This window comes from Botryllus schlosseri, chromosome 11 (assembly GCF_051294905.1).
Source record: "Botryllus schlosseri isolate E-star chromosome 11, Bs_hap1, whole genome shotgun sequence".
Lineage (NCBI taxonomy): Eukaryota > Metazoa > Chordata > Ascidiacea > Stolidobranchia > Styelidae > Botryllus > Botryllus schlosseri.
In genome coordinates this window covers 1,828,759-1,841,869 of record NC_137246.1, presented here as the reverse complement: position 1 = coordinate 1,841,869, position 13,111 = coordinate 1,828,759, and the positions used below count along the sequence as shown (strand labels likewise).

At 40.8% G+C, this 13,111-nt stretch overlaps 1 protein-coding gene across 1 annotated transcript in view; it reads right to left on the bottom strand.

Annotated features, from left to right (window-relative positions):
• Window positions 1-13,111, bottom strand: part of LOC145449835 (selenoprotein S-like) — a 189,308-nt gene that overhangs the window by 160,053 nt on the left and 16,144 nt on the right. The window lies entirely within an intron of this gene.

The window sequence follows — 13,111 nt, the reverse complement described above, 5'->3', positions numbered from 1 at the left end:
CGTAGTGAAAAGTTTTTTATCGAGACCTCTTTTGCACGTGAATTGTGTGCATACTGTACAGGTTTTGGCCAATACCAGTAGCATGGCTTAATATTCAGACGAAACTGATGTACCAGTGTGCCTACGTGATGAACATTGTGATCGGAGGTGGTCTCGCAGTATCAAATAAAGGTGGATACTTCATAGTACGAGCTAGAGTTGGGATCAGGTCACTATCTTCAAGTCATTACAAATTTTTAATCAAGTCACGAAGTCATTTTTAATTTTTTCAAGTCAATTCAGGCAGGTTCTAAAACTGACTCTGGAGTCAGGCCTTCTGAAGTTGTGAAAGTTGGCAAAACCTACTTGAGGATATCGCAAAAAGCATCACGTTTTTGAAGTAATAATAGTCATTATTCCTTTGTTACAGACATTCATCTTGTGATCCGAATGCTCATATATACAAATGAATAAAAATAAAAATATTTTTGTTTGATACATATCAGGAGTAATCGTCAGCAGCTTTTAGATACAGTAGACAATTGACTAACAGATGTATACAAAGTAAAGTCTAACTCATTTCTTCATACTACTCGTGTACTTTTCAGACCGTTCATTTTCTGCTTCAACAAGTAGATTTCAATATCCAATTGACTAAGAAACGTCTGCAAAACCTGGTCTTAACCTACTTTTTCAAACTACGGTACTTCATGAGTACAATTTACCATGATATGATGGTATATCTTATAAGTGTATGTGTGCGCAAGAGCGATCCACAATAGGTAGGAAGTTCCTGCCATTGTCCATGTCAGGTTTGATGGACTTGTACACAGCCAATGATCTATAAATGATTGTTCACAGCATATACTTTGTATAGTCATTAAATTGTAATGTTGTCCATGTCCAGTCCAGTTTGTCTGTCAACTCTTACAATCATAGCTGACTTGCGAGATGGTGACTTCGAAGAATGGGACGGAATAGAGGCTATCCAACAATCCCCTTCACTCAACATATCTCCGAACTTACACATCACCATCTATTCCCTCAACGGTCCAGGTGATCATGGAAGAAGTTGATCGAATCCGAGAATCATAACAATGTGTCATCGCATGGGTATTACAGAAGCAGGATTTTGAACAGCTTAAATACCTCACCTCTTCATGGACTCCTTAATGCTCTGATACTAGTCGTGTCTAAATTTCAATGAGGATACCAACACCATAATATCATTGAGAAGTTTATACGGGGTATGGGTATTTCATTTATTATAACACTTGAAAACTGCATAAACTACTTTTGTTATCATGTCAGACTTGTTGTCATCTAAATTCAGAATAACAAGAACCAAAATCCTAGTTAACGGAAAGCATTTAAGTCAAGTGAATATGTAGCAAAAAGGGATTTTCATATTTATGCAAATTACAATATCAGATACCTATGTTTAAGCCATTCGATAAATGTACTGTCTGCATCTATTTTTGTCGTAATTTATGAAACTGTGCTGTGCTATTACGAACAATCGAATAACTGTGCCTAGTAGTTGATAACGTCAATGTTTCTTGTCACGTAACAAAAATATATATTCTCAAATGTTATTTTTTCGAGCTTTCTTATCCTCTCTTAATGACAATATCAGGACAGCAGTTAGATGGTAGAGCAGCGATCTCACATGACGTTGAACATCGGAGGGCATTCAAGCATCAAGTACCATGGCATTTGAACACTAGTATGTTTCAAGCCTCTTTAGAAATCAATTATTCATCGAAAATTACCATATCGCAGGTGCGGCCAGATTTCCTGATCAGAATAAAAATGATTCCAATAACGGATCAAGACTCAATCTCTTGGTGATAATGAGGTAGTCTGCTCGATGGATTGGCAAAAATGTCCGTATCAAATTTATCATTGATGTTGTTTTCTTGTCTCTTCGATAAGCTTTCCTGCTCACGAATTTCGTTGCTGTTTCTGGGGCATAAGAATATCTCCAGTTTTGCAGTAGCGGCATATCTTTTTCCAGCTAGTACAAGTGAAGAAAAATTATCTGGAATGCAATATGGCTTAAATGGCAGTTGTAGCTGAACTTGGTTGTCATATTCACAAGGCACACGAAATTATCCACAGGTTGCATTGTAGTGTCCATCTCTTCACCTCTATCGTACTCGAATAATATGCATAGTCTTTCAGCAAGACTATTTTTCTCTGCATCAATCGATCCAATGAGTATCAATCCAATCCGGCACCATTCGTCAAAGTAACATTCATATTGACTACAATCTTTGGAAATATCTCAATGTCTGAAGCAAAGTGGAACATGAAATGGTTGCTTCTCATGGACGGCCTGGCGTGCCGAAATCCCATAAGATAATGATTTGCACTTTTATTAGGATCCCTGAATCCTTTTCAATTTCCTCGCGACTGTGGGTTGCTTTGCGGCTGTTTCAATACACGAACAATCTTTTCTTGAAAGTTAGAATGGACTATAATTTATAAAAAAATGTTAACGATCCTGTAAAAAATTTATGCATTAGACATTTACAGAATGGGAATTTGTTATGTCACAGTTTTGCCAGTCAACTACTATTGAAATCAAGTTATTTATTCAATCCGTCAAGTATTTTCCGTACTGCCGCATATGCAATATATATGAGCAATGTGCATTAGGGCTGTTCAAAAATAACTTTTTTCTTCGGATTCCAGCCATTCACTGATTAAATTGTCAGGTTACCCTAAAAAACGCTGCACACCAAATTTGGTTCGATTCTAACATATATAGGACTCCGCAGATCCAATTAAAATTTTTAATTTATTATGGAAAATTAAAAAAAATAATTCCCAATTTTCCTGCCAAGCCCATGAAATTGTTGAGCTGTCTTCAAAGACGTTGCAAAACAAATTTGAGTCCATTCCGACCAGTAGAAGCGGAGTTATGAGAGTTTTTCGTTGATAAATCGAGGATTATCCACCAATCAAGGATAATCCGAGAAATTTCAACGAAAAACTCCAATAACTCCGCTTCTACTGGTCGGAATTGACTCAAATTTGTTTTGCAACGTCTTTGAAGACATCTCAACAATTTCATGGGGTTGGCAGAAAAATTTGGAAATTTTTTTTTTTAATTTTCCATAATAAATTAAATTTTTTAATTGGATCTGCGGAGGCCTTTACTGGTTGGAATCGAGTGAAATTTGGTGAGCAAGGTTTTCTACTGCAACCTGACGATTTAAGAGGTGACCGGCTTGAATCGGGAAAAAAAAGTTATTTTTGAACAGCCCTAATGTGCATATTCAAGAGAGAGATTTGGCATTGGATGATTGTGGAGTTACATTGCTGGAAAAATAACCTGGGTAGCAGCACATACAATGCAAGTTGATGCTCATGCTCAGGTCATAAAGCGTGATGCAAATGGCAAAAAGTTATGAAGGTTATACATAAAAAAAACATAGACGTACACAAATGCATAAATCATCTATTTTGTACAATCCTTCCAGCTATCAATCTTAACGAGTACTCCATGTTAATTTTCAAGGTTTACAGGCAATGCATGGGGAACACTTCACAACGGGTAGTTCATATCAAAGTGCCAAAACATTTACCAGGTATATTTTTAATAAATGGGCATTGGTAGCTACGCTTTCGGACACCGCGGTGTGAAAGATTCAACTATTGAGAGTAGTACGACATATCACGCCAGGTCGATGTGCACAATACCAACTATGGAGTGATTATCCTCAATATCATTCTAGTGCATTGTTTTGCCGATGGAATATTGTTTGGAACAATGCCGATTCTCATCATTGATGTGGAATGTGAATTCAACGGCCTGACCCGGTAAAAAGTTATATCTGTTAGCATTTTACCAATCAGTACAATGTTAGTTTCGATTTTATATTATATTATGAAGGTACAATCGCTATACTGATACTATGGTTGCCAGTGAACTCGGCCCTTGGTGAATTCGGCCTCACAATATTACAATATATACTATCTAAAACAACTTAGTTGCTCACACAATTATCGTAATCAACCCTTCTCTTTTAAAAAATCAGGTGACGTAAATGCTGCCAGAAAAATTTCAAATCCTCTTTCAACAATCCTTCCAGGTTCTGTACATCTATATTGACGCTCACCCACAGTATCTATAAATTCTTTAGGCTGTGTCGTAAATGCATGGTTGCAACTGATGCTAAAATACCTCGCAGCTAGTCTGTACTTTGATAAATGTGCATTGTTAAAAGTTGTATTACATCCTATTATGCAGCACTGCCTCACTATGCTCAAGAAACCAACAAAAACTAAACCGATTGGGGAAAATCAGTGAATTAGTATGCCAGCAAGGCCGATCGCAGCACCCCACCACAGTCGACATACGCAATCCCGTTCCTGTACTCAAGCATATCCCGCGACGGACTGATTTCGCCGGGAAACTATCTTATAGCGTTAAGGGGCGTGGCAGTTTCCAATCATTGTATATATATCATTGGTATATGATTTGAATGAAGTAGCCTATGTCAATAATATTGGTTCTTCCATATATTACTATATAATTTTGTTCCTCTCCCCGCCCACATGATCAGAGTTTGCGGTAGAGCTGTTGTAGGATGATGACTTCAAAAATGCAAGGAGTGTAATGTACATCGTTAAGTCATGTTCATGTCACACCGGTAAGATTATTTATCAGCCTAATGCCGCTGCCCACTGCACCACCGAGCTATATGAACACCGCACATCCGGTGGTTTCCAATTTTTTTTATGGCCGCGACTCCATTTCCAATTTGCCGTGGCCCAGCTCCAAATTTGATAAGCTGATTGCTATATGAAGGTCGGCACATTGGCCCAGCGACCTACGGCCCACGGCCTATTTTGGAAGCGGATTACGTTCGCGTCCACATTCAAGTCGAAATACAAGCAATTACTACTAAATAAATACAGTCCATCCTCAAGATTACCGGACCACGACTGACCTATCGATCTCGCTTCCCATGACATGCCGCCCTATTTCTTGTCGCATTCTTTTTCTATACTATCTTCTTTACTTTCATTCAGTGTGCATGCCTCCTCTTTACATCGCCTAGGCCAAGGTGGGTGTCAGATTCCATAGACTACTCCTTGTCGCTTCGACATCTTCCTGTCTTTTCATTGTATCGCATTTTTGTGGTGTATTGAACTGATAAAATTGCTAATAAACCAATGATGATGATGAACCCCAGAATAACGGCAAACTACCCCCAGATTTAGAGCCTAAACAGACTCTATGAATATATCGTTATCTTGTAATTGCGATAACAATTAGACTTATCTCCGTAAATGAATGCTATTTTTATTTATTTTTGATCGCAGTTATTGCGAGGGTGGTTGTCGTAGTCCCCATATTAAAATCAATACAAGTGATGCTAAATCGCGTGCAGCGCGACAAAAATTTCATATAGCTCTCTGCCCAAAATATTATTGTTTTGATTTACGAATAAATATGAGTTTACTTCAAGCCTTCAAAAGTCCGGACATTTAGGCATAATTTAGAAATTCCTTCCGGACGCAATTTTACAGTGAAAATTCCGGACATGTCCGGAATTTCACCATTAAAGCTGCGTCCGGGAGGAATTTCTAAAATATGCCTAAATGTCCGGAATTTTGAAGGCTTGAAGTAAGCTCATAATTTATTCGCAAATCAACCTAAACAATATTATTTTTCGGCCGATTTATGCAACATGAAATTTTTCTTCGGGCTGCGCGCGATTTACGAACACAAATTTTGGTTTTGATATGGGGACTGCCACCCTCGCAAAAACTGCAATCGGAAATAAATAAAAATACCTTTAATTTCTAAAAATAAATCTATTTGTAACCGCAATTACAAAATAAAGGTATATTCATAAAATCGGTTTAGGTTGTTGGGATGCTTGTTCAAAGATGGTGGACTATGGTGGTTCTAAACCTGAGGGTAGTTTGCCTTTATATAATGATATAGTAATATATGGAAGAACCAATATTATTGACATAATTCATTCAAATCGTATAGCGACCAGATGCAAATAGAAACACGATGCATATAGTAAGTCTCCAGATGTTGCATCGATTACCTTACGGTGGGCCCAAGATCAGTGTTTATTGGGACGGGAGGGGGCTGAAGAAATGTGGCTTCGGCCCTGGTTAAAACTTACATCACACAACCAGATACTCTTGCACCGGATCGTGACCACTTCTAGTCGATAGACCAGGCTTTGCTGGTGTGACGTCATCTTGATTGACAATGTGCTCATACCTATTTCCAAAATCCGCTAGTGGGCGCTGAAGAGCGTCCGGAATTTGTGCCACAAAAATATGGTAACCCTACCCTAAACTACATTGAAAGTGCCCCGCGAACACCATATAGTGACAGGCCTACATCGCATTTCGCATACGAATACTTTCAGCACTATCCGGGACCATTAAGAAAGAATAAATTGTCGAGCAGGTAGAATACATTTCCCAGACTTTGAGCAATATCTTTTGTCGCACTAGTGTGAATTTCACGTAATCAGAGCAAATGAGCTTGCGGATGTTGTCCTCAAAACGCATTATGACTTTTTTCGATATTCTGCGGTGGAATGTCTATATTCTCCTGGCAAGCGAACTACTACCTACGAGACATTATGTCGACTTTCGGAGATCCCATTTCATTCTCCAGACATTTATATTAAAGGAATTCGAGTATCTCGCGATTCGATGTTCAAGGAATCTCAGGTCATCATTAGGTTGCTGGTCTCGTGTTTCGGTATTTGAGACGACCCCGGAGATGCGCCATGTTCAACTCATAGTGCAATGTTTGCTTACTTCTTATCTTTTCATTGGATCGCAATCTTGTGGTGTATTGAACTGTCCGTCGAACCCGCAAACTCTCTAACTGCAGGAAAAAAGGCACGGAACCATCCCTCCTTACTGCACTGCCAACATGACGGTCCGTGGACATATTAGCATGCGACACAATAGCAAGCGACACTTGAGCATGCGACACTTGAGCATAGCGACTTTTGGTCATGGCGACTCGTGGGCATGTAGACACATGAGCACAGAGACATATTAACATGGGGACATATTAGCATGGGGACACATGAGTATAGGGACACACGAGCATGGATACACGTGAGCATAGGGACACATCAACATGGTGACAATTTAGTAAGTGCCACTTGAGCATGGTGACACATGAGCATGCGATACATGAGCCTTGACGACACATGAGCATGGGTACACAAGAGCATGGGCACACATGCGCAAATGGATACATGGGCATGGGGACACAAGAGCAAATGTGCACATGAGCATGGGGTCACGTACGCATGCGACACTTGAGCATGCGACCCGTCTACATGCAGACACTTGAGCATGCGACACGTGAATATGCAGACACTTGAGCATGCGGCACTTGCGCATGCGACACTTGAGCATGCGTCACTTGAGAATGCGTCACTTGAGCATGCGACATTTGAGCATGCGACACTTGAGGATGTGACATTTGAGCATGCGACACTTGAGCATGCGACACTTGAGCATGTTAGACTTGAGTATGCGACATTTGAGCATGCGACACTTGAGCATGTGACCATATAGATTTGTGTGAAAAGCTTCAAAAATCGCGGCAAAGCGATAAAGGTTGTCATTGCTCCACATATATTGGACTCGTGTTTACACGTGTCAGACGAACTAAAAGAATATATCCTTTTGTGAGACGAAAGCGATTCCAAATTCGCATTTCGACACGGGACTTATTATTTTATTTTGCGGGTCTCTTTTGATAGGGAAGTTTTACATGCCGTGGGTGGGTAGGGGGAAGATTAGGGTTCGAAGTGGGTTAGGTTCCATGCTGTGGTTACGGTATCCCAAGATTAGGGTTGGGGGTGATGGATATTAGGGTTGGTTAGGGTTAGGGTTAAGGTATCCCACGATTAGGGTCGGGGATTATGGGTATTAGGGTTGGGAGGGGATATTAGGGTTAGGGTTATAGGGTTAAGGGTAAGGTGTATCCCAAGATTAGGGTTAGGGTTTGCGTTAGGGATAAGGTATCCCAGGGTTGGGGGTGAGGGATATTAGGGTTGGTTAGGGTTAGGGTTGGGGTTAAGTTATCCCAAGATTAGGGTGGGGGTGATGGGTATTAGGGTTGCGAGGGGGGATATTAGGGTTGGTTAGGGTTAGGGTTAGGGTTAAGGTATCCCAAGATTAGGGTTAGGGTTAAGGTATCCCAAGATCAGGGTTGGGGGTGATGGGTATTAAAGTGGGGAGCGGGGATATTAGGGTAGGAGGAGGGGAGATATACTATGTACGGACTGGTATAAATCCATGATTTTGACGCTAGTTAACTGCACACTTTAACGCAGAGCGAATGTTTGTAGTTGTATAATTGTATATCTGACTCCAAGATGTATTATTGACTCCAAGAAGGTTGCGTTTACAATTCGCTGCGTGTTTCTTCTTTCGTTCGACGAACCGGCGTAACCGCGCCGTACGGCCTTGTTGGCTGAAGTACCACGAAGCCTGTCTATTGGACACGTATTCGATGGATCACACTGACGAATATATTTTGTTTCTGTCTCCACGACTTGTAACTTTATTGAATTACGTACGACAAAGTAACGGACTTCCGAATCAGCGAAATATCATGAATTGAATGACCGTCTCTCATAGCCACGAGAGAGTACATGCACCAATTGTTATCTACGTTCACACGACAAAATATACGACTCACAAAAGTCTTATCAGGTTTCAGTTCCGGGAATTACGTAAGGTCTACCAACTCCTTATCGACTAATATTTAAATGGCGTTATACCAATATACTCCGTTAAACACACTAATATATGAAAAATGCTCAAGTGTCGCATGCTCAAGTGTCGCATGCTCAAGAAGTGTCGCATGCTCAAGTGTCACATGTTCAAGTGTCTCATGCTCAAATGTCACATGCTCAAGTGTCGCATGCCCAAGTGTCACATGCTCAAGTGTCGCATGCTCAAGTGTTGCATGCTCAAATGTCGCATGCGCAAGTGTCCTTATGCTCATTTGTCATCATGCTAATATGTAACCATGCTCATATATCACCATGTACAAGTGTCAACATGCTGAAGTGTCCCAATGGTTATGTGCCCCCTTGCTCACGTGCTACCATGCCCATATGTAACCATGTTGATTAGTCCCAATGCTAATGTGTAACCATGCTCAAGTGTCGCATGCTAATCTGTTTCCATGCCCATGTGCCCCCTTGCTCATGTTTCACCCTGCTGATATGTCCCCATGCGCATGTGCCCCCATGCTCATGTGTCCCTATGCTCATGTGTTACCATGCTAATGTGTCCTCATGCTATAGCGTCGCATGCTTAACTGTCGTTTTTCATTGTGTCGCATGCTCATATGTCGGGCAACCCAACATGACATACCTCAAAACGTCTCATTGGGGGTTGGCGCGAGTTCACTACGGTAACATATAAATGGCCTATGATGATGCGGATCCGCTAAAATTAAAGAACAATGCCTCAGCATTCGTAATTAGCCTTGTAGATGTAGCCTATATAGGAGTCGGGAAAAGCAAATATCATAACGCATTGCGAAGAAAACAGCCACAACGGCGTCAAATCTACATCGGCATGACAAAAAATACGTTCGGGTATCGATATTAACCGGCGAAATATATTTTGCTGTATTTTACCAGTGCGTCAGTTCATTTTCTCTTCATAGTGCCCGATTTCAGCCTTAAAAGTATTTTATTTGCTAATAGGCCTATATATCACCATCGTTTTAAGGTCATTATTTCAATTTCGTTGACTCATTTCCAGCAAATCAGTGTCAAATTGATGTTCATTAATTAGCAATTTCATTATATCAACTCTATCACAGCCCGGTATCAAGATGTGAACCCGTGAAAAAGGCATCATTTTCTCTTCAGGCATGCCTGGAAAACGATATTTGGTCATATCGAAGGGTCGAAATTTGCCACCGTAAATTAAAAAATGGGCGAAATTTCGATTTAAGATTGCACGGCCTTTACTGGTCGGAATTGACCCAAATTTGGTGTGTAGCGTATTTTTAGGCAACCTGACAATTTTGTCATTAAGGGGACCAGCAATCCAAAAACCTAAATTTCGGATGGCTACCCCGGCCACCACCATGAAATTTTCACAGCTGCTAGATGTCGCTGTGCTATAAACAAAAAACCAAAATTTTCGTTCTTCCCCGCAGATTGTGGATTTTTCTGGATTTCATCGACAGAAAATGCACCGACACAGGGAATGCAAAATCTCGATATTGTCAAGCACTTTTTACGATCCAACGCCTTCTTTAGGAAATACTAGGACAGTGCTGTGCTATGCTAAAATTTAAATGATTATGTGCAACCCATCTCGGAGAAATTTCATTTCGAAATAAATTTGCTGTAAGCTTACTGTGACGTTCTGTACCTTTCGACTTGGTAGACCTAAGACTAAAAATGTTTAGCATAGCGCGGTTCTGAATCTCAGGTTTTCAAAAAACCTTGAGTCACGCATTTACGACAAATATTCCATGCAAATTATTGGTTTACCGTGATGCGACCGTACGTAATAAAATTTTACAGTTGAGAAAATGACTATCAAACATTTCAAACGTAAAAAGTCAATGAACAAGTGTTACTGATGTAATGATAAGAATGAGTGCCAAAATGCTAGAATGACTACTGTCAGCAACAGCACCGTAACCGCCGCACCCCAAACCCCCCAATTGGGGGGGCCCGAGCTCGAAGGGGGCCCAAAATTATTTCGTGAATTAGCATAAATCATAGAGTATTTTTTGAAAATTCATGCAACTTTTTCAAAATTTTTTCGCGCTGCGCGCGAATTCAAGCAGATATTTATCTTCATTATCGGGCCATTACCGCGCCACGACCCACCAAGACATACAATCAAGTTTTAGGCCATATAACATGCGTCTCCACGAAGTGTGCCAGAACGATCGGCAGCGAGAAAACCTTGGCCGAAAAGGTGTATGCCCGTATGCTGACCGGAGACTTCGTTATATACAAAATACATATAGGTTTAATTATTGTCCATAGGCGCCTAAATGACTGGCGCCGAATGTTCCTGTCTTTGCAATCTGAACCTCACAAGACAAATACCATCCCGCTGGGAAACATTTTACGCCAGTGAAGAAATACCAATTTGAAATCGTGTGCGTCTCTTAGTTTAGAAACCTGTTTGGGCGATTCTATATTTTTTGATATAGCGGACTGGAAGTCACGAAATAACATCATGTAACGAAGTCATATTAACGGGTCCGCCCGCCGGAAGGTGTTTAATTATTATTTACGGGCCCTCCCATTTTCAAGACACTTCACTCAGCTCTACCTGTAAATCTAATTACTTGAGTAGAGAGGACAATAAATTGATAGCATAATATATATGCAATCGCCGATCTGATTGACCGATTTTATCATAAGTTATCGAAAATTTTCGCGTTTCGCGCTGCCTCACAATACAGTACAGATGATTTCGTGACAAACGCGAACAACGTGATGGGGGGCCGTTTTACACCCTATGGGAGCCGAAGACCCACGTTTTGGGGGCCTGACTAGGTACTGTTTCGTTCCTGCCAACGGGTATACGCCCGAAGATGTTTAATTATTATTGAGTCGTCCTACCTTTTCAAACACACCTCACTCAGCTCTACCGGGAAATCTGATTACGTGAGCAGAGAGAAGATAAAAATTGATAACAGTATATATGCAATTCCCGATCATACTGATTACTGACGGATTCAATAATGAATTCTATAAATTTTCCGCGCTTCGCGCGCTTAGGCGGCAAAAGCTGATTCACGGAGTAAACTCCCAAAGAATATAATGAATCGCTGCAAACAGCAGTGTATCGCCAGGGGGGTCTGGGGGGCGAAGTTAGGCCTATAACCCTATGGGGGGCCCAAGACCAAAGTTTTGGGGGGGCCTGACGAAGTGCTGTTACGGCCCTGGTCAGCAATCAAACTAATTTGTACCCGGGGATGATATAGATATATATATTTTATAACGACCAAACCGTATATTTTATAGAGTTATCGGACGAAATATGCGATCTTTTGGTTGGAACTTGAAAAAACACCCCAACACATTATCCAAGAAAAATAAAATTGAAATTTTGCAGTGTTTAGGTATTGTTCGGGTGAAATAAGGCCATGAGGTGACAGCAGAGACACAATGTTAATACTTCCTACCAGAAAGGAGAAAGACGAAAATTTTGATATTTTTGGGTTGATAGTCCCCTTAAGCGAGTGAAATTTGAAGAAAAAAAGTTTTTTTGATCAACCCCAACACATTTAACTCATGGCGCTACTGGTCTCTTGTAGTTTTCCTGAACGAAAAATTAATGACTTATTGATTATGTTGCCGACTTCATAGTGCCGGTCACACGCTAACCTTAGTTATAGTTGGTGACCAATGTTCCCTCTAAGCTGCGCACGTGCGCAGAGCTGAGACGGTCTCTGCGCACAGAAAATCGAAGTTGCGCACAAAAAATTCGATGTGATGCCCTATTTTTAGTCGTTACGCACTGTTGTCCCAGCGTCTGCGCAGTGAGTTGGTGAGTGTGCGCAGACTCGTCGAAAATTAGAGGGAAAATTGTTAGTGACGCTTCGACTGATCCGACTTACCCTGAGGATTCGCATTCCCGTCGTGTTTTCTTCAATTTCGAAAAATGAACTTGAATATTCAGAAATAGGAGCCGCCGATAGCATCCGCGTAACCAGCATTCTTGAAATAATAGTCATTCGTACTCTATTTTCATCTCCGCGACCCCAGAGGCTTTACAACCCCATTGGGGTCGCGAGTAGAGCATTAGTATTACCCATAATGACACCACAAAAGTACGAATGGCGAGGCAGTTTCAAATACGTTCCTTCTATTTTTTTGTTAATGCCTGCCTATCTCATTCCACTTTTTGACAAATGACAATGCTTTTTCACTACATGTTCGTATGCCACGATCCGACCCATCGAGGTTCACAGACGTCCACAGTGTACCAACATAAACTAACTCATAGTGGCAAGAAGCATATATACTATATAATTTAAGTACTCGGAAAATCATCCCTCACACTCTCACTAATCAACTCGAATAATTAGAATTAATACTCGATTATTACCCAGCCC